At 35.1% G+C, this 21,727-nt stretch overlaps 1 long non-coding RNA gene across 1 annotated transcript; it reads right to left on the reverse strand.

Moving 5' to 3' along the window:
- Nucleotides 1-11,158: 11,158 nt before the first annotated feature.
- On the reverse strand, nucleotides 11,159-13,384 carry LOC118489033. The gene is made up of 2 exons (XR_004885838.1): nucleotides 12,908-13,384; nucleotides 11,159-11,483 (listed from the first exon to the last, which is right to left on the reverse strand). It is a non-coding gene; the product is annotated as an uncharacterized LOC118489033 (long non-coding RNA).
- Between the last annotated feature and the right edge of the window lie 8,343 nt (nucleotides 13,385-21,727).

The following is a 21,727-nucleotide window of genomic DNA, read 5'->3' on the forward strand; positions in this document are numbered from 1 at the left end:
AAAGGTGAAACTCTACCACACAAGAAACATGAACTTGTGTAAAAGTATTTTTACTTATGAAATAGTGTCTGAAACTAGCCGATCTATGTGTCCACAAGTGGTATTTTCAAAAGACCAAGCGTCAAAAGAAATCACATGTTCTAATCTGGATCTTACGCAAACAAAAGTGATTTTTTGTGATCAAACAAGTGTGCGAACACTAGTGTAACAAAAGTTTTAACAAAGAAATAATTTTCTTAAAAACCGACTAGAAGTTGTGGAACTTCATATTCTTTAAAAATAAAGTTTTTTTTTTTTTTAAAGAAATTAAACTTATTTTTAAAGATAACAAGACTTACTAAATGTGCTAGTAAATTACTACACATTTTTGTAAATATGCAAGTTCATGAAATGGGGAAAATTAGTGATTATTGTTGATAATTGTTGATGATTATTGTTGATAATTGTTGTTGATGATTGTTGACGATTTAAAAGAAAATAAACACATGTTTTGAAAACATGGGAAACCTCCATTTTTAGGGGAAACTCTGTCAAAATTTTTATAAATTTTGACACTTAGAAAAATATAAGTTTTTGAAGAACTTATTCCCTAAAAATGTATTTAAAGGTATTACCAAGGTTTCCCTAATTTTTGGTGATAAGAAATGAGGATTTCTTCAAAAATAAAAGTGGATATAAATATGTATATTTTTGAGAGAAAAATATATATTATTTTATCACCAACTTTTGTGCTAAGTGAATATAGTATGTGTTATACGTGCTAGCGTATTGAGACGTAAAGATACACTAAATACTCATGAGGAGTATAAACATGAAAATACACATACAACATGCTTAGACACATACAAGAGGATATATTTATGAAAATATATTACTTGGACAAAATACATAATTCGGGTGCAAAATACAAGATACGTATATTTATTTTTGAGAAAATGATATAAGACAAATAGTTAAAAATATAAATATTTTTAACACAAGAACACAAATACAAAAGATAGTGACTTGCACTTGTGCGATACAAGTCTAGTGACTAACGTTAATAAAACGCGTTTAGGTCACGACACTAGATAAGCAACTCCGGTGAAGTTTACGACGCAGGAACGCAAAGTTGTGAGTTCATGCTCCCCCTTTTCTTTAACTGTTTTTGGTTTTATAACTCTCGGGGGTGAAATACATGTTACAAATATTATAATTTTTTTACAAGTAGTAAAAATACAAGAAGCACTCTTGGTGAGAACGAGTACCGAGTGCAATACGAATCGAGAATACAAAAATACGAGAAGCACACTTGGTGAGAACGAGAACCAAGTATGATGTGCTTTAAGAAATGCCTAGAAATTACTAGATCATGTGAGCATAGACTTAATACTAAAAATGCCATAAAGTCTTGGTGAAAACTAGTACCAAGCCATTAAAAACATTCAGTAATTAGAGACGAGGGTTAGATCTAACGGGTACGGCCGAGCCCCACTCATGGTCCTTATGTGACCTCTTGAGTGCTTCGGTGTCCCAGTCGAGGTAAATCGACACAGTCGAGGTAAATCGACACAGTCGAGGGTAATCGACACAATCGAGGTAAATCGACACAGTCGAGGTAAATCGACACAGTCGAGGGTAATCGACACAGTCAAGGGAAATTGACACAGTCGAGGTTAATCGACACAGTCGAGGGTAATCGACATAGTTAAAGGAGCCAACACTAATGCTCCATAAGTCCTCACATGCCTTAAAGGAGCCAACACTAATGCTCCATATGTCCTCACATGCCGAAATGTCTTTGTACAAACGTTCAATTAGTACGTGGTGTACACAAGAAAACTTGATTTTTGCAAGAATACTTTATTTATACAGGATACATACCATGTTTTCATACTCGGTATGCAAAAAGCATGAACTCGCTCAACTTTATGTTGATGTTTTCCAAAATTACATGTATTTCAGGTGACAGGATGGATCTTGGGCGCAAGTGTTGTAACTAGAAGTAGACTACAAGTTTAGATGTCATCCACTTTTGTTGAATTGTAACCTAGATGAAGGTTGTGTTTTAAAACTTAAATGACAAGTGTTTGTGATCCTCAAAATTTTCCGAATGGATGAACATCGTTTTAAATCATGTAGTTGTTTATTATGATCGAATGCAATGATAACAAGCTAGTCACACATCATACGCTTCCGCAAAAGACAGGGTGTGACAACCGGGCGTATACTGACAGGTTCGAAGAGTTGAGTTTGTTATGCCCAACGATGGTTACCCCACTTGACAAGGCTATCGAGAGATACATTGATGGTCTACCTGACTCTGTGCAAGACATAGTTACCGGTAGTAAACCTACCACTGTTCGTCAGGCAATCGAACTATCTGCAATGTTGACTGAATCTCAGATTCGAAAGGGTAAGTTGCATAGAAAGGGTGACAAGAAGGGTAAGAAGCAGGATTCTGACAAGAAGGATAGCAAGAAAGGTAAGAACAAGAAGGGGAATGATGCGGGTTCTTCGAAGGGTTCAAGGAAGCGGAAGGCTTCCCAGAGCTATGCCGTTACTACTCAGGCTCAAACTGCTCAAAATCAGCCTGCACAACCTCCTGCCAAGAAACCATACTTTGGCAATGCACCTTTGTGCAATAAGTGTAACGGACATCATCAACCACACCACCAGTGCCGTCAATGCACCAACTGCGGAAGACCTGGTCATCTTGCTGCTACATGTCGCGTTCCTGCTAATCTGAATCGGGCAGCTCAGAACCCGGCTCAACTGGTTGCTCAGCCTCTTGCTCAGCAACAAGGTCAAGCAGCACGACCTCACTTCCCACCAGGTTCTTGTTACAACTGTGGGGATCTGACCCACTACCGTAACCAGTGTCCAAGGTTGATAAATGCGAACCCAGTTCAAGCTCAGGCTCGTGGACGAGCTTTTAACATGAATGCTGTCGAAGCGCAAGCAGACAACGAGGTGGTGAACGGTACGTTCTTTGTTAATAATCAACCTGCGTCTGTTCTTTTTTATTCAGGGGCTGATAAGAGTTTTGTGTCGTTATCTTTTGAGCCCTTGCTTCGCGTGTCTAGAACGAAACTAGGTAAGCCTTTGACAGTCGAAGTTGCGAGTGGTGAACCCATTGTTCTTGATTCTGTTCTTCGCGACTGCCAGTTGAACCTTAGCGACCATCTGTTTCCTATTGACCTCACGCCTATGCAACTTGGGAGCCTCGACATTATTGTGGGTATGGATTGGTTAACCAAGCATCGCGCAGAGGTAGTTTGCTTTGAGAAGATTGTTTGAATTCCGCTTTCGTCAGGTGAGATCCTACAGGTTCGTGGTGAAAAACCTGCTAGTAGCCTCAAGCTTATGTCTTGTTTTCAAGCTCGGAAGTATCTGCGAAAGAACTATGTGGCCTTCTTGGCACATGTTACAGCAGATAAAGACCAAGGTAAGTCTATGCAAGATATCCCTGTTGTTCGGGATTATCCGGAGTTGTTTCCTGAAGAGTTGCCTGGTCTACCTCCAGCACGCCAAGTCGAGTTCCGTATCGATCTCGTACCTGGTGCAAATCCTATTGCCAGGGCTCCATATCGTCTTGCACCGTCTGAGATGCAAGAGTTGTCTAAGCAGCTTCAGGAGCTTTCTGACAAAGGTTTTATTCGTCCTAGCTTTTCACCTTGGGGTGCTCCCGTTCTTTTTGTCAAGAAGAAGGATGGATCCTTCAGAATGTGTATCGATTATCGTGAGCTGAATAAGCTTACCATCAAGAATCGATATCCCCTACCTCGCATTGATGATCTCTTTGACCAGTTACAGGGTGCTACTTGTTTTCGAAGGTCGATCTTCGTTCTGGGTATCATCAACTTCGTGTGCATGAAGATGATATTCCCAAAACAGCATTCCGCACTCGATATGGGCATTATGAGTTCACAGTCATGCCATTTGGTTTGACCAATGCTCCTGCTGTTTTCATGGACTTAATGAATAGGTCTGCAAGCCTTGTTTAGATAAGTTCATCATCGTTTTCATTGATGACATCCTGATTTACTCTAAGACGCGAGCTGATCACGAGCGCCATCTTCGTCTTACTCTGGAACTCCTAAAGAAAGAGCAACTTTTTGCCAAGTTCTCCAAGTGTGAATTTTGGCTTAAGGAAGTTCAATTTTTAGGACATATTGTCAACGAACAAGGTATTCATGTAGATCCCTCCAAGATCAGTGCGATTAAGGATTGGGATACGCCTACTACTCCTACTGAGGTTCGTTCTTTTCTTGGTCTTGCGGGTTATTACCGCCGCTTCATCGAGAACTTCTCAAAGATTGCAGTTCCTCTAACTGCTCTAACTCAGAAGAATAAACCCTTTGAATGGGGTTTTAAGCAAGAAGAAGCATTTCAGACCTTGAAGCAGAAGCTTTGTGATGCACCTATTCTGACTTTGCCCGAAGGCAACGATGATTTTGTTGTTTACTGTGATGCATCGAAATTGGGTCTTGGCTGTGTTCTGATGCAAAGGAACAAAGTCATAGCCTACGCATCAAGGCAATTGAAGGTACATGAGAAAAACTACACCACTCATGATCTTGAGTTGGGTGCAGTTGTCTTCGCTCTCAAAATCTGGAGACACTATTTGTATGGCACAAAATGTGTGGTTTTCACTGACCACAAAAGTCTCCAGCATATCTTCAACCAGAAAGAACTCAACATGAGGCAAAGACGTTGGGTCGAACTCCTAAACGACTATGATTGCGAAATTCGCTACCATCCTGGTAAAGCGAATGTTGTGGCTGACGCACTAAGTCGTAAGGAACGCACTATGCTTCATTGTGTTCGTGTTCAATCTGCTATTCAAGCTCGATCTGATATCCAAGCACGCATTACTCAGGCTCAACAGGCTTGTGTTTCACAAGACGTGATGGGTAAGGAATTACCCTATCACATTAAGCCTGATCTTGTGCTGAAGGAAGATGGATCGTATTATTTCATGGACCGTTTGTGGGTCCCAAGCCAAGATGATCTTCGCACTTTGCTTATGAATGAGGCCCATAAGTCTCGTTATTCTATTCATCCTGGCTCAGATAAAATGTATAAGGATCTTCGTACTCAGTATTGGTGGCCTGGTATGAAGAAAGACATTGCCTTGTATGTTTCAAAGTGCCTTACTTGTCTTAAGGTCAAGGCTGAACACCAACATCCTTACGGTCTTTTGGAGCAACCTGAGATCCCAGTTTGGAAATGGGAAAACATTGCTATGGATCTCATTACTAAACTTCCGCGCACTAAGAAAGGTCACGATGCCATTTGGGTAGTTGTTGATCGTCTTACAAAGTCAGCGCATTTCCTGCCGATCCGTGAGAATCTATCTGCTGAAGATCTGGCCAAAATCTATGTGGATGAAATTGTATCTAGACATGGTGTTCCTTTGAACATTATTTCTGATAGAGATGCTCGCTTCTCTTCTCGATTTTGGAGAACCATGCAATCTGCTACGGGGACCCAACTCAATCTGAGCACAGCTTATCATCCACAAACAGATGGCCAAACTGAAAGAACAATCCAGACTTTGGAGGATATGCTTAGAGCTTGTGTGATCGATTTTGGTGGTAGTTGGGATTCACATCTTCCATTGATTGAATTCTCCTACAACAATAGTTATCACTCCAGCATCAACATGGCTCCTTTCGAGGCTCTCTATGGTCGAAAATGTCGTTCACCGGTCTGCTGGAATGAAATAGGTGAGGCTCAGCTTACTGGACCTGACCTCATTCTAAAGACAACTGACAAGGTTAAGAAAGTTCGTGATAACTTACAGGCAGCTCGAAGCCGTCAAAAGAGTTACGCGGACCAACGACGCAAGCCCTTAGAATTCCAAGTCGGTGATCGTGTATTACTTAAGGTCTCACCTTGGAAAGGTGTGATCAGATTTGGAAAAAAAGGAAAACTTGCACCTAGATATGTTGGACCATTCAAGATCGTCGAAAGAATCGGCAAGGTAGCCTACAGACTTGCATTACCTCCTGAACTTGGAAATGTTCATCCTACCTTCCATGTATCCAACCTCAAAAAGTGTTTAGCTAAGGAGAACCTCCACATACCACTTGACGAAATTCGTGTTGATAAAACACTACATTTTGTTGAGAAACCTATGGAAATTATGGATCGTGAAGTCAAATGGCTTAAACGCAAGCGCATTCCGTTGGTTAAAGTTCGCTGGGAATCTAAACGTGGACCTGAGTTTACTTGGGAACGTGAAGATCAAATGAAGGCGAAGTATCCACATCTTTTCTCACGAGTGTCCTCTAAACAAATTTCGGGACGAAATTTCCGCAAGTAGGGGAGACTGTGACATCTGTGCTTGTAGTCATTGTAAACAATTCAGTTATCAATGAAATAAAGTTATTTGATCCCTATGTTTGTTTATTTGTGTTTGATGTTTTTCATGTTTTGACTTTTATCCAATTTCAAACTCTATATCGCTTTCTGGAGAATTATACGCAAACTGGTGCGTAAACGTAGTCAGTTTAACGCGACAAATACTCCGGAACATCAATTTATGCTTAACATACCTTAAATAACCTTTACATAACTTAGAAATAAGTTTTGAAGGCTTTGGTATGGCAAAATCTAGTATATTCGCTTACAGGGACTAAAATTGACAAACTGCGAAAGTATGCCGATTTGAACAGTAACGAACATTCCGGAACATGATCATAAGTTAAACACACCCTAAATATCCTTTACATATCTTAGAAATAGGCTTTGAGGGGTTCGGTGTGCTAAAATAAACTTTATGCTCATTCAGGGACTAAAAGCGTCAAAAAGTGCATAAGTTTGCATTTTCGCGCATAACTTACATTCTGAATACTTCCGGACATCCAAAAATTTATGTAAGCATTAAAATATTATGTTTTAATGTTTAGCTTGTCAAAAATCCATTCGTCGCGCAATTTGGACCATTTTTGTGTCCGTTACGACTTCCGTCGTAATTAACCGAACAACGCAATCGTACGGCCAAACGAACCGACATCCGGCATATTTTTGAGCATGTTTTGGGTTCCCTATACTTTAACTTCATTTTAGAGCCTTAAAATGGGTTTGACGGGTGTTAGAAGTGCCAAAACACGTCCATACGCGTACAGGGACCAAATCTGCCAAAATGAAAACATAGCTGGTCTGCAGGTCCCTTACGGACCGTATGGGGTTGCTTACGGTCCGTAAGCCCCTCCCAGATCAGCAGAAATGCTTTCCAGCCATTTCCAGCTGTTACACACTTATGCACATGGTTTCTCCTAAACTATGGGCTGGTTTTGGGTGCCAATGGTTTTGTAAATCAGTGGGTACGAGGTGTACGACTCAGATTTAACGCTTGGGGAACAAGAAACGATCTTAACGGTTCCATGTTTCCTATAAATACCCAACCCCAACTTCATTCAAACCCACTTGATTCTGAGATTTTCTCTAAGTTGGAGTTATAAACACTTCATACCTGAGAAATACTCGGAAATCAATCTTGCGGGGACCTTCTGTAAGTATTCTTTCGCGTTTTTCGTTCGTTTTAGCGTTAAAGTCAAACTGCGTTTGACTTTCTGCATTGACCAGTTTATGGTCAAGACGAAGTTCGTTTGAACTTCATAACGTGAGCGTAATCACGATGGTTATAGTCCCTAGTAACTATACCTACTGATTACCACGTTATCTAGGCTCAGTGACAAGTCGTAGTTTCGGCCAAAATGCGTTTTCTCGCGTATTTTGCAACCAAACTACTCTAGGGTATTAAAACCGTTTGTTTTAATACCAAACCTGTTTTCTAACTTCACTAAACATGTTCTAGCATGTTTAGCTCGTCGCTTTTAGATTTGTGCTTGTTTAGGGTCGTAAAGGTAAGCGATCTAATCAATCGCTTATGCTTACGAACCCGACCCATTTGGTCGATCATTAGGATCTGACCAAACATTTTAGGTGACCATAGTTGTATTGGGAATAACCTTCCGAGGTTATACCTTATGGTCACATCGTTTAACTAGTTGTATGATAGGTAACGTATGTGCCTTAGGTAAATTACCAAAATACCCTTTTTACGCCAAAATTCATTTTAAACCTATGTAACATAATTTTTGGTATCTAAACTGATTTAACAACAATATTAAGCATGTTAAGGCATATCTTGCTTGTCATAGGGCTAGTTAGGCTTTCCGAACGCGTTTTACGCGAACGACGCGTCAAAGTAGCATAAGCTACCTAAACGGGTCGTAACGGGTCAAAAGCACTTAGGATAGGTTTCGTTTTAGTACATAGGCTTTGTTAAACCATGTTACATAAGTTCCCCTACTTATTTGGTTTACGAACCCTTGTACTACCCGATCCTCCGATAGGTCCGTTTATTAATGTAGATACCTATATAGGTGCCGTTTGATTCCGTGATCTTCTAGCATTGCTTGGTGGTTATCCTACGACTTCTAAGCAATCTCAAGTGAGTACATAGACCCCTCTTTTACTGTTTTCCAAACATTTTGGGGTGAAACACATGTGCCTACTTGTTACTTTCGTGCTTTCTTGTTTTCACATCATATGCTTGCTATGTTCTTGAGTACACTATTAGTACATGATTTCATTATGTTTTGCTATGTATGTTTACTTAGCATGCTAGCACATTGATTTACATTACATTGCTTTGCTACATATGTTTACTTGGCATATTAGCACATTGTTTTACATTACATTTTCTGCTATGTATGTTGACTGAGCATACTAGCACATTGATTTACATGACTTTTCTGCTTTGTATGTTTACTTAGCATACTTAGTACATTGTTTTCACATAACTTGTTTACATTTGGTATGACATTTGGTTTGCATAAACGGTTCTTTACTACATTCATTAACATTAGCTACGCCGCTCGGTAGTAAGTAATGGTACCATAGGACTTGACAAATCTCGTTCCTGACATCCTGGGTTGGTTTGGATGAAAGGAATGACTGAATCCGAAAACATTTTACTTTGATAACCTTTACTCTAAGGTTATCCTGCTGTCTCAAGGCTTGAATGTAATGCGTTAACTTACCACATAAATGTTTGTATCAATAAAACAAGCTTTTACTTGGCAAAACATAACTTTTTGATTTATTCAAAATACTTTGTTTTGTTCCTTTTTACTTATGGTTAAGTATTCTCATTTTGTTACTTACCATACATAACTTTTGTTTACACATACTTAACTACATGACTACATTTTGGGTTTTAAACATTGACAATGGTTTAGACAAGAACATTTGATGATTGGTTTGAACATGATCTATATACTTTGGTGGTTTGCTTAAGTGACTTAAGTAACGATATGTGTGTAGTATGCTACAAGCATGGTGGATACGCCGCTGGTACTTCCTATATATAAGTGCTTGTATTATATTACATGACATACCGTTATTTAAATCATTCAATTTTGGACTTATACATTTTTGCAAATAACATATTTTTCACAAGACTTTGTTTTACAAAACAATTTATTTCATACAACTTATTTTTACTTGGTTATTCTTTTAACCATACATCATTCTTTTATACATACATATTAACTGATTTGTTATCGCTTTTCAAACATTTTATAAGCAAACATTTAAACTAGATTCATGACAAGTTTTCATTAAACATTTTCTTAAACCTAAGTCATGAATCCTATTTTCATAAAACCTATGTTACTCACAGGCATTTTTATGCTGACGTACCTATTTTCACATGTGTTTTCAGGAGCTAATGCATAGGATGATGATCGTGACACGCTAGGGTGGACTCGGGCCTTAGTGACATAAAACAGAGCTAGACTTAGTTTAATGACATTATGTACTCTTTATTTCAGTAGTTTTAAGACAATGAAACATGTTGGTTCTTGTTTTGAACCATGTATTCCACCCTTGGGTGATGAATAAAATATTATTTTAATTACCTTGGTTGTGGAACAATAATTCTGTTACAACACTCCCCGACGTTTCCGCCACGATTTGATGTTTTACGTGGTCGGGGTGTGACAATATCCAAGATTAAAAATAGGTAAAACAGTAAAGCCTGATGCAACTATTAACAAAGCATGGAATGTCTGCCTGACAAACAACAAAAAAATGTGTCTAAAAAACCATACCAAAACACCATTTGGAAAACATACACAACTCAGAACTCTATAAGAAAACAGATGCATACATTGACTTTACATTCAAACAGGTAAGCTTACAGCAACAGCTGCCATGTGCCAAATCAGAAATTTAAAAGTACAACACAACATATTTTGATAACTAACACTAAGCCATAGAAAACCAAAGGTATTAATCTTTACAATCCTCTAAACTTGCACCAATAAATACGACCACATGTAAAATATTTATGTTAAACTATAAAAGTTACTTCTAATTTTTTTAATCTTTTAAAGTTACGCCATAAACTAACTAATCAGTTTAAACCATTACAACCAAGCATATATCGCAAGTTTAGTTTTAGTTTAAATTGTATCAATTTTGTTATACTATTATGACAAAGGAACATATGGATGTATCTTAATTGTTTACTCTAAAGATGATATTGTATGAGTTTTGTGAAAGTGACCAACTAACAGCTTCTAAATACTTGCTGTTAGGGGTGTTCGCGATCCGGTTTTACGGTTTTTAGGTCAAACGATGAGCCAAACCGTTGGTAATGGTTTTTGATCATTGTAAACCGAAACCAAACCGTTTAGAATTCAAACCGAACCGTGACTAATAGTTTGGTTTCAAGGTTTGAACCTTGGGGCTGTTTCAATAAAAATTGATATTGTAGTTCGTTTTCTTTGTGAGTAACTATGTTTATTTAACTAAAGAAAACAACAAAACTATCAAAATATAAACATTATAACTTGGAGTTAAAATCTTCAAAGGGATAACAAATAGTGGACTTAACAATATACATAATTAGTTAGAAAATGTTATATGCGTAAGTAGTAGGCTGTATGAGTAAGAATTGAGAAGGCCAGAAGCTTCAAATCTAAATACTTAGCATTTCTAACTTCACAGTTCATAGCTTACATAAAATTTCAACAACCATAATGCATTTCAATTAAGCACACTTGGTTTGGCCACTTGTACTTATGTTTAACCAATAGTCACTAACTCATACCAGTATTAATTCAAGTACGTCCATATTATTCATATAAAATTTAAGTAGCATACCCAATCAAAACATGTATTCTATAAATACATATATCATGGTCTGGTTTTACACGGTCAGTTTTCATTATACACCGCAAATCAAACCATTCACTACGGTTTGAAATTTTTGAAACTAATCGACCGAAAGTTAAAGAAAAAACCGACAGTTAAACCAAACTGATGAGGGGCTTGGGCGGTTTCACGGTATTAAACCTAACCATCTGTCTCAAAAGATTGATTTAAAATAACTACCTGAAAATGGATAAACTTACATGAAGATACTTTAACAACTTGCGATCTAGTGATGTATCTAGTAGTGTTCCCTTCCTTCTTTTCCCCTGCAAATTACAGGTAAATAGGCAACAATTTAAGAACAAATTCTTTGAGGTTTGTATTACAGATTCAGTTCTAAATTTGAATTGAAATTACAGCAGGTCTATAGTGCTTAGGCATGGTGGATTGTCTGCTGGTTGAATGTTGAAACGATATTTCATACGAACGCTATAACCTACATAAGTGACAACAACTAAGTGTTGACGAGTTGACATGTTTTACAACCCCTTCCCCAAACGACTCAATCACACAATCCATACTTTTAAGGTTACAAAACTACTCAATCCATTGTAATAATCAATAACCATCCTAAACAGGAGGTAATACGAAATCATATTAGATATTCTGACAACAAATAGCCAAATACATCAATAAACGACAACGAACACCAATACTAACTTTCTAACTTATATCTTTACCCTTACCAGTTTGCAACTTTTAGAGAATGTACTAAAGCCCATATATAAAACTTAACAAACTCATAAAAACGCTACAATCACACAGAGTAACATGCTATTAACAATGAAGAAACATTAAGTAATCAAACAGATAACTAACAACTCCAGTAGGTGAATAGGTGGTAACGGTGAAGTTATGATCTCCCTGGTAATCCCTATACAGTAGATCTTCATTCACAACAAAAAAATAATAATCAAATCAACAAATGTAGATCCAATATATATAAATTATACAATCACAAACACATATCAAAACTTACAAATGTAGATTTGTTCCAATTTCACCTTTCGTTTTCTAGTTATTACAAATGGATAAACCCAAAGGGCACAGAATGTGAAGTGAAAATCAGTTTTCTCAAAATTCAAGTCTGATCTTTCATTTCACTAGGGCAACATATAAATAGGAACATAAATTCGAAATGGGCCTAAAAAAGACAACGTGCCAAACACAAGCCCAAAAACAAAATGCCCAAAATACTTGAAAAAACATAAAAATGGAAAAAAAACTAATAGAAATAAGCGTTTTTCGGCCTGGACGATGACCCAAACCGCCGTAGGCATTTGCAGCAAGATAGATCTCGTTCTCCCGTTCGTTTCTCCTGGTCACACGCCCAAAACGGACCCCCGTAGCCCAAGTTAGAGCCATTCTAGTGAAGCCCCTTTTGTTACGCGATCTTGGGCCTCCAAATACAAGATGGCCCGCTCTTCCACACTTGGGCCCGCATCATGCACCCAACCCCAAACCCAAACGACCTCCAACCAAAAACATTCATTTCACCTATTGGTTGCTGATTAGTTCGATAGGGACAGTAGAGATGTGTTGAACATAATTGATTTTATAAATATCCATATCAAAAACAAATAAAAAAAAATTGTAGCAAAGAGAGTAATAGTTGACTATGCAACAAATTATAAGCAAAAACTGTGAAATTGACATACGAAGCTTGTTATAGAAAAGTAATGAAATTTACTTAGTCTTGGTCGGAGCACAGGTCGGATAAGGTGTCCGGTGAGGTCACCGGAGTCCGGTGGAGCAGAGGATGTGACGTCGTCTTTAGGGTTTGCCACCACAGATGACCTAGTGTACCTACACTACAGTGCACCTCAAAACAAAAATTGCACACAAATCCACCAACAATTAGAAAGAAAACAAGGAGCGCAACAATTAAAATTAGAGATTTATGATTGATTACCTACCAAATTGATGTCGGGATTTAAACAGGAGCACAATCATCTTTGGTCGGTGCAGTCGTGAACTGGTCGTATTCAAACAGAGTGAATGCATTGGACGAGATTTTGGAGAGAAAAATTAAAGTGGGGGAAATTGATTTTTTTTTTTTTTGTGAGAGTGAGTGGGAATATGAAATGATTTGGGGGAGGGGAATTGATTTTTGGTGAAAGTGAAGAAGAAATTTCTAGGGAATTTTTAGGTTTTAAAGAGAGAAATGGTGAAAATTTTAAACGAGTTGTTCAAAAATTTTTATGGCACAGGCAAAGTGCCATTAAAACATATAAAAATATTTGGTGGCATATGCAAAATGCCACTAAAAGCCTTGATTAGTGACATAAAAGTTAAATGCCACTGAATATATGTGTTAAATACCTAGAGTGTCATTAATAACAAAAATTAGTGGCATAAAATCTATATGCCATTAAAAATGTGTGCCACTAAATGACTTTTTTTTGTAGTGAAAATTAACTTACAAGATCAAAATTACCATACAAGATCATTTGTAGAGTAATTACGATACTCTACAAAATTACTCTATAAGATCAAAATTACCGTACAAGAACATTTTACAAAATTACTCTACAAGATCAAAATTACCCTACAAGATCATTTGTAGAGTAATTTTGATAATTATTTTACGAGTAAATAATTACGAAAATGTCACCGCGTTCTTTTTTACATTTTCACCTTGTTCGTACATTTTGTATGATAAGAGTAGACTATTTAGCATCCATAATTACAATACATACAAACATAAGTTTGTAATGTTAGCGGGAATAGTTGTGTTTGTTGGTTGGCCAAAAGTGGCGGCCAACTTTTCTTTCGTTATTTATTTATTCATTTTTTTGCATAAAATAGTTATTTATAGGTCCTGTCAAATTACGATTTTATCCCCTGTTTAAAATAACGATCTTGCCCCCAGTTAGAAATTAAATTTATGCTTTGCCCCCAGCTTAAATTTACGATTTTGCTTTGGTTAAAAAAAATTATACTTTTGTCCACCGCTACAATCCTGCCAAATTACAATTTGGTTCACAATTTAAAATTACAATTTCGTCACCAGTTCAAAATAAAATTTTTGTTTTCCCCCAGCTAAAAATTACGATTTTCCCTCAGTAAAAATATTACGATTTTGCCCCCAATTCAAAATAAAAAAATGGTTTTGCACTATGTTCAAAATATTATTTTACCTCCATTTTAAAATTACGATTTTACCCAAGCTAAAAATTGCAATGTTGCCATAGTTTTTTTGGGCAAAACTATGGTAGTGTTTTATTTTACTTGGTTTACTCAATTTAGTTTTTATTCGTGCCAAACAGATGGTTAACACTCGCTAATTGGTCCAGACAAATTATTGTTTTGCCCCCAACTCTAAATTACACGCTTGCCATCGTTTTAGTTATTTTTTTATCATAACTATCATAGTGTTTTTCCTTTATTTGGTTAACTCGATTCATCTTTTTTTATATCGTGTTATAAGTAGCATGTATAACTAACCGAAATAAATGCGTACATATTATTAAACTAAAAAATATTTGGTTTAGCGCCCCGCAATGCGGGGACGCATAACTCTAGTTCGGTAACATTCGTGACGGTCTATGATCGTTGTCATGTGGTTAATACTTTATCTATAAATCCATTCGGTGTGGTTCATATACGACTTTAATGAAAAGTATCGAAGGGATTATGAAACTGATGAGGTCATGGCTTACCGATTGCCACCTCTAGAAACGTTGAATTCTCCTCAGGAATTGGACGCCTAAATTGACTAATTTGCTGCCTTTTCACTCATTTTTATGACCATATATTTTAAATAATATCTATATCAATATTACGTCATGCTTTTTATATGCGCACATAATGTATATATGTGTGGGTCATTGTGAGAGAGGGGGGGGGGGGGGAGGTGGGGAAGTGAAAGTGCACTAATTTTGACGTTATTTTACTAATTTCGTGAAAATAACGTTAAAAGCTAAGGATAATTAATCATGCATCATATGTTGGCGTTGATAGCTGCAAGACAAAATGGTACATGCACTAATCGGTATTTGTCTCGATTACTTAGGTAGCGTTTGGTATGATGGAATGGAAGGTGGAATGGAATGGATCATTCTAATGGAATGAAAATAAACATGTTTGGTTATCATGTGGTAATGGAATGGAGCATTAAAAGGGAATGTAACTCCTTCCAAATATAATAATTTCCATTCCTTGGTATGTAGGTGTTTTTTTTCCATTCCTTCAAGGAATAGAAAAAAATATGGTATTATTATTATTATTATTATTATTATTATTATATTTATACTTATACTTTTATTTGTATTTATATTTATATTTATTAATATTCATACTAATATTAATATATATCAAAAATCTATTATTATTTTTTTATCATTATATTATTATTATTATTATTATTATTATTATTGAGTCAATTATATTTTTGTCGTTTTTAATACAGTTGTGTTTCGTTACTTCATCTTTTTTTGTTTATCAAATTGTACAAATTAATGATTCATTCTATTCACATATGAGTAACCAAACATCACAATGGAATGGAATGATCCATTTCATTCCATTGTCCATTCCATTACCTCGTCCATTCCATTCTCTCATCTATTCCATTACCCCATACCAAACAGACCCTTAGTGTTATGTGACTTATGTTCAAGGCTTGATGCAAAACTACTATCGAGCCGGGGGTCTAACTGGAAGCAGCCTCTGTATTCTATGGGGTAGAGGTAAGACTGTCTACATTTTACCCTTCTCAGACTTTACTTTTGCTTTGCTATTGGTGTGATTCACTGAATGTATATATGTATAAAAGGTGGCTTCATACACAGATAATATTTGAAAAAATAAAAATAAAAAATGGTGAGATTATATTCATCAAAATGTAACCTTATCTTTTTATAATTAATCATGTATTAAACACGCCGGATATTATTTTGTGTAATCTAAATTCTAATAAGAGAGTCCAAATAATGTCACATGGTATCTTCTCTTTCAATCTTACAATTTTTATTAATACCTTTTTATAAAAATAATATATCTTTTAATAAACTCTCTAATAAAATTATAACTCCTATAAAATGTCAACAAATCTAAAAGATAATACAATATAAATTATTAACAGAGTTCCTTCAACTTTTATATTTTTTAGATATTTTAAATGTGTGAAATGTTTTTCTTTATTATGCTAACTTTCTCTATCTTTCGATTTTTATCTTGAAAGTATACACGTTATGTTTTAAGGGGTTTACTAGATTGCTTATTAATAATAAAAATATTGATACTGGATTTATTTTTACTTTTTTTTATGCTAGCTTTGATACTGAATTTATTTTTACTTTTTATTATGTTATATCTTTCGAATTTTATCTTGAAAGTATATACTATGTTTTAATGGGTTTACTAGATTTCTTATTAATAATAAAAATATTGATATAGAATTTAGAGAGATGTTTGGCTTATCACATGGTTTAAATTTGTAATACTATCATTATCTTATACATTTATAATTCATTATTAAATTTAATATACAGATTGAGGAAATATAATATAATTTTAAAACCTATGATTTTAATACTTTTTAAAATGAATAACCATGCTTAAGTTTTTTTTTTCATATAATATGTAATCTTCATATTCCACATATTAGTTGTGGTTAACCACATACTCGTAAATAAAGATTTTTGTTTCTTTTTAATGGTAAGTGTTTGAATATTATTTATCTTTCTTTTCAGGTTGTAACAGACTCAGGTCAAAACAGGTGATTTTTTTACAGGTCAAAACGATTTGAGTCATGTTAGGCCAATGTTTCAACACCTTTTTGCATTCTATATATATATATATTATGAGTAGCGAAAACATATTATCAAAAGTGTGATATAAGATTTCTTTTTAATAAAACGATTAAGAACATTTTAAGCATTCAAATACTTTTGACAAATTTAGTTATTTCACTTTTTTGCCTTTTTAAAGATGAAACATGTTACTCAGTTGATCTTTCCGACAAAATACGACTTTAATTGATTGTTTCCAGTATCATTTGTGAAAATGTAATTTCACACCTATGATATATTTAGAGATTTATATTTTATATATATATATATATATATATAGGGTGGGGATCAAGAGTGAACAATGTTGATTTTGTGAACAAAAACGAACAGATCCTGGCCGTTGGATGAGGAGATCATGATTTTAGAAATTATATGAATTTTTAAATTATGAAAACAAAAAAAAACCGACTTAAATAACTACATAAGGGCAAATCCGCAATCCCCAAAATACTCTCACATATCAGTAAAAAAATTCATTGATCAAAATTATAAAAACTTCCATTCTCTCTCTCTCTCTCTCTCTCTAAAGTGCAAATTTGACGACATTCTGAATCCGACGAACAAAACCTCCAAACATGTGTTTCTTCTTCCCGTGATTAATCAAGGTACATAATAATGCATACAGTTGTTTCTTCTTCCTCTGTTTTGTCATTGATTATGTATAGGGTTAATTGTTTTCCCCCTTTTTGTAATGTGAAATCTAGGGTTTGAAGTTCTTAGTATATTAAAAAAAAGCTTTAATTCTTCAATATAGTGCGTATAAGTTGCTGGAATTATGTTTGATGTGGTTGTTTTTTTATAGATTTAAATCCGATTAAAACAATTTTAACTTAAATGTTATGATTCAATCAATTTAATGCATAGAGGTACTTTGTTCTTTACACTAGGCTCTTGAAACATGTGAAATTGGTAGTCTTATACATCTGTGTACAAGTTGTGTTGCTCCGTTAGGATGGATGTCAACAGAGGGTGTGAGTTTTTTTTGGTATAAAATCATAGAGTTCAACTGAATTGAGTCATATGATGATAGGACAAACTTGTACACATATGTATAAGTTATTTGTACACATGTGTATTTAACTCTAATTAATTAGATAGATACAACATTGAAAACGATTCTAATCGAAGAAAAGGAAAAGCTATGAATCAGTCAATGTTGTGCGTGTTCCATTTTCGGATAACTTGGAAGGTAATATGTGATTATTGACCATGTTTTACTTTGTAGGTTTAGTTCATTGTGTATTGAATCTTGTACACCTGCCTACAGACTGTTGTATACAACTGTACAAACTATTGTACACAGATGTACAGTTTATTGTAAACATGTGTACATTTCCTTGTACACATGTGTACAGTTCAATGTACACATGTGTACAATCACTACAAATGACTCGGGGTAGATGGTGAAGATGGCACATACATTACACCCGATATGGAATGTGAAGTAGATGTTGAAGAAAACGATGATGACGACTCGGGTTAAAATGGGACATATTTTAGCGTGGGTCTTGTAAAGTTCCCGTACGGTCTAATACGCAAACAAAATTTTGTCTATTCTATATTTTTTTAGTATTTTAGCCCAATTATGTTCATTTGTGACTTTAATTTGTAATGACTTTTTCTGCTTTGTTGTTGTTGATTGGCGATATAGGTCAAGAATTGAGATATTAGAGGTTGTGCTAATTCTGTTGATTGGCGATATGGTAAATAATTGAGATATTAGAGGTTGTGTTAATTTTGTTGATTGGCGATATGGGTCAACATTTATCCCTGACAAAGAAAGACTTGCTTTAAGGTTATCAGGATCAAAGATAAACGGCCTAAACATGGAGCAGTGGAGCAATTTCGAAGGGATACAATTTGCTCAGCTTCTGTTGGTTTTTGCTTATTGTTGTACCTGCAGTTTGTTTTTTTTTCTTCTGTTGTAATGCTCATTAAGCTACTTGCTTAAGGGTGGCTTTGTGTTTAACTCTTCTTTGTCCAGTAGAAAAAAAAAGCTTTGTAAATTTGTAAAACAACAACAATAGCTATATAAAGACAGCTCAGTTTTTGTGGCATCTTTATGTTTAGACTCATATTTTTTTCATGTTTACTTTTCAAATGTGATAATAGCGACACTTATATATTAATTACTTTATGTATACTACATCTTCAACTGCTTAATATATTGCTTCAAATATTAGATATTCTTTAACCCCAATAATTCTTTAAAGAAGAATACCCGCAATGAAGTGCGGGTTTACCGCCGACTCTAGTTAGAACTATATTTCTTACTTTTTTAGTCTGACCCGTCATAACCCGAACACAGGGCCGGCTCAAGCATTTTGAGACCCAAAACGAATTTCAAAATTGACGCCCATTTTAGGATTCACTAACCCGAACAATGGTTGCTGCGAAAAACTGAAAGTTTTTGTTAAAATCATTTGCCCTAACTTCCAATCTGATTTATATCCAAACACCCTCAAAATAGCAACCATTTTAATAAGCAATCCACAAGTGAATACACACAAAAGGCTGTTTAATTGAAACACTGGTTATGGTACAAACAGATATCAAAAGTTGAAACAAAAGATGACGGCCGAGAAGCTTATCTCAGACATGATCTATAGATATATAGAAACTTATGAGTTTGTGTAGTCGACGTCGCTGCTGGAGCGTCAAGCAGCTGGCGTCATTGCTGCATGTGTCGTGCAGCCGAAGCCGCTGTTGCGTGCGTCATGCAGCCTACATAACCTCCAATGACAATAATTAAGATTCAACTACCCTAACTTAATAAAAGTATATTAACTGACATTATATCTAGTACGTTAAAATAAAAGAAAATCTAGGTAGGAGTTTTAAAACGGAATAAGAAATTGGATGTACAATAATGTATGTTTTTGCCAGCATTCTATGTATCGCTCCCAAACGTGTATAAAACCCGGCTAGTGGTGCATATTCCTCATATGTTGTAATTGGTGCTCGTATTGTACTAAATCTCGCCTTAATAACTGGTTTGAAACCAGGTGGCAGAATTGGTGTCTATTACCTAGTCGTTCGAAGCATTCTATCTTCTTCTGGTCATTCGGAGCCATGAGGACTTAACAAATTGGCTGAAACAACAGGCTGCTCGTTCGTGTTCGTGTCTGCCAAAAATTAGAAATCCTTAGTATAACAAATTAAGATTTAAACTGGAAACAAACTTATTTACACTGGTGTTTAAAAAATAAACCTTGATGATCCATGGAAGCTACATACACATTGGCTGACAAATTGTTCGGGTTCCAGTCTGACATAATTTATAAATTCGAAGTAGATCAAATAAGAATGAAACGAACTGGCTAATGGTATGAAAAATCGAGATGAGAAGAAGAATCTGAAAAAAAATATGCAAGTGGTTGTTTTTTACGTAAGATAATTTGCAATTGAACATGGTGGCCTGGTGGGTGGTTATTTTTTTTTTTTCTGATAAGCACATAATTTTAAAAATATGAAAATTATAATTAAATCTATATATGTTAAAAGACAATCCTACCCTTAAGTTATAGTTAATAAGATCTATGGCTAGGATTTGTTCGTTTTTGTTCATAAAAAGGAAGGGTTCACAAATGAACCCAATCATATATATATATATATATATACATACATAGGGGAAGGTTCATTGGGGAACACTTAAAAATTGGGGAACAGCGGGGAACCGGCTCAAACGAACTCCGATTGGACTCATTCCAGCGGCGTTGGAACCGGCTCGTCGAACCCTAACTAAGATCTTTTAACCCTAAACCCTAAATCCTAACTCTTAAACTCTAAACCCTAAAGCTAAAAAAATAAGGCTAAAACCTAAGATAAACCGTACAATCTAAACTATAAACCCTAAAAACTAAACCCTAAAAGCTAAACCCTAAGCTAAACCCTAAAGCTAAACCCTAAAGCTAAACCCTAAACCCTAAAGCTAAACCCTAAACACTAAATCTAAACCCTAAAGCTAAACCCTAAAGAAAAACCCTAAAAGCCAAACCCTAATATATTTAGGGTTTAGGGGTTATGATTTAGGGTTCAGGGTTAAAAGATCCTAGTTAGGGTTCGACGAGCCGGTTCCAACGCAACTGAAATGAGTCCAATCGGAGTTCGTTTGAGTCGGTTCCCCGCTGTTCCCCAATTTTTAAGTGTTCCCCAATGAACCTCACACTACATATATATATATATACATATATATATATATATATATATATATATATATATATATATATATATATATATATATATATATATATATATATATATATATATATATATATATATATATATATATATATATATATATATATATATATATATATATATAACCCGTGTAATACGTGGGTCTCTAACCTAGTTTGATAATAACCAACCACACGAAACTAAACAAAACAAAACTAACAATTTAGTTGACTTTGCATAAATGGTAAAATTATTATATTATATCATAACACAATATATTGTTAAGAATGTATATATAATGAATAAATAACTACTTTTAGAAAATAGTTTTAACGTCTGCTTATTTTAATAAAAAAATATATGTCAAAGGTTGTAATGGTCATTTTTTATTTTTCTATAACATGCCCATATTGGAATTTTCTTCCGGTTACCCGGCAAGACATCATGCTTCTAGAACACCCATCAACTATTCTACCTTATTTTTGTATTTTTTTATTAACAACGCACCAAAAACTAACTTTAAATACGACATTTAA

Source organism: Helianthus annuus, chromosome 17 (genome assembly GCF_002127325.2).
Source record: "Helianthus annuus cultivar XRQ/B chromosome 17, HanXRQr2.0-SUNRISE, whole genome shotgun sequence".
Taxonomy (NCBI): Eukaryota; Viridiplantae; Streptophyta; class Magnoliopsida; order Asterales; family Asteraceae; genus Helianthus; species Helianthus annuus.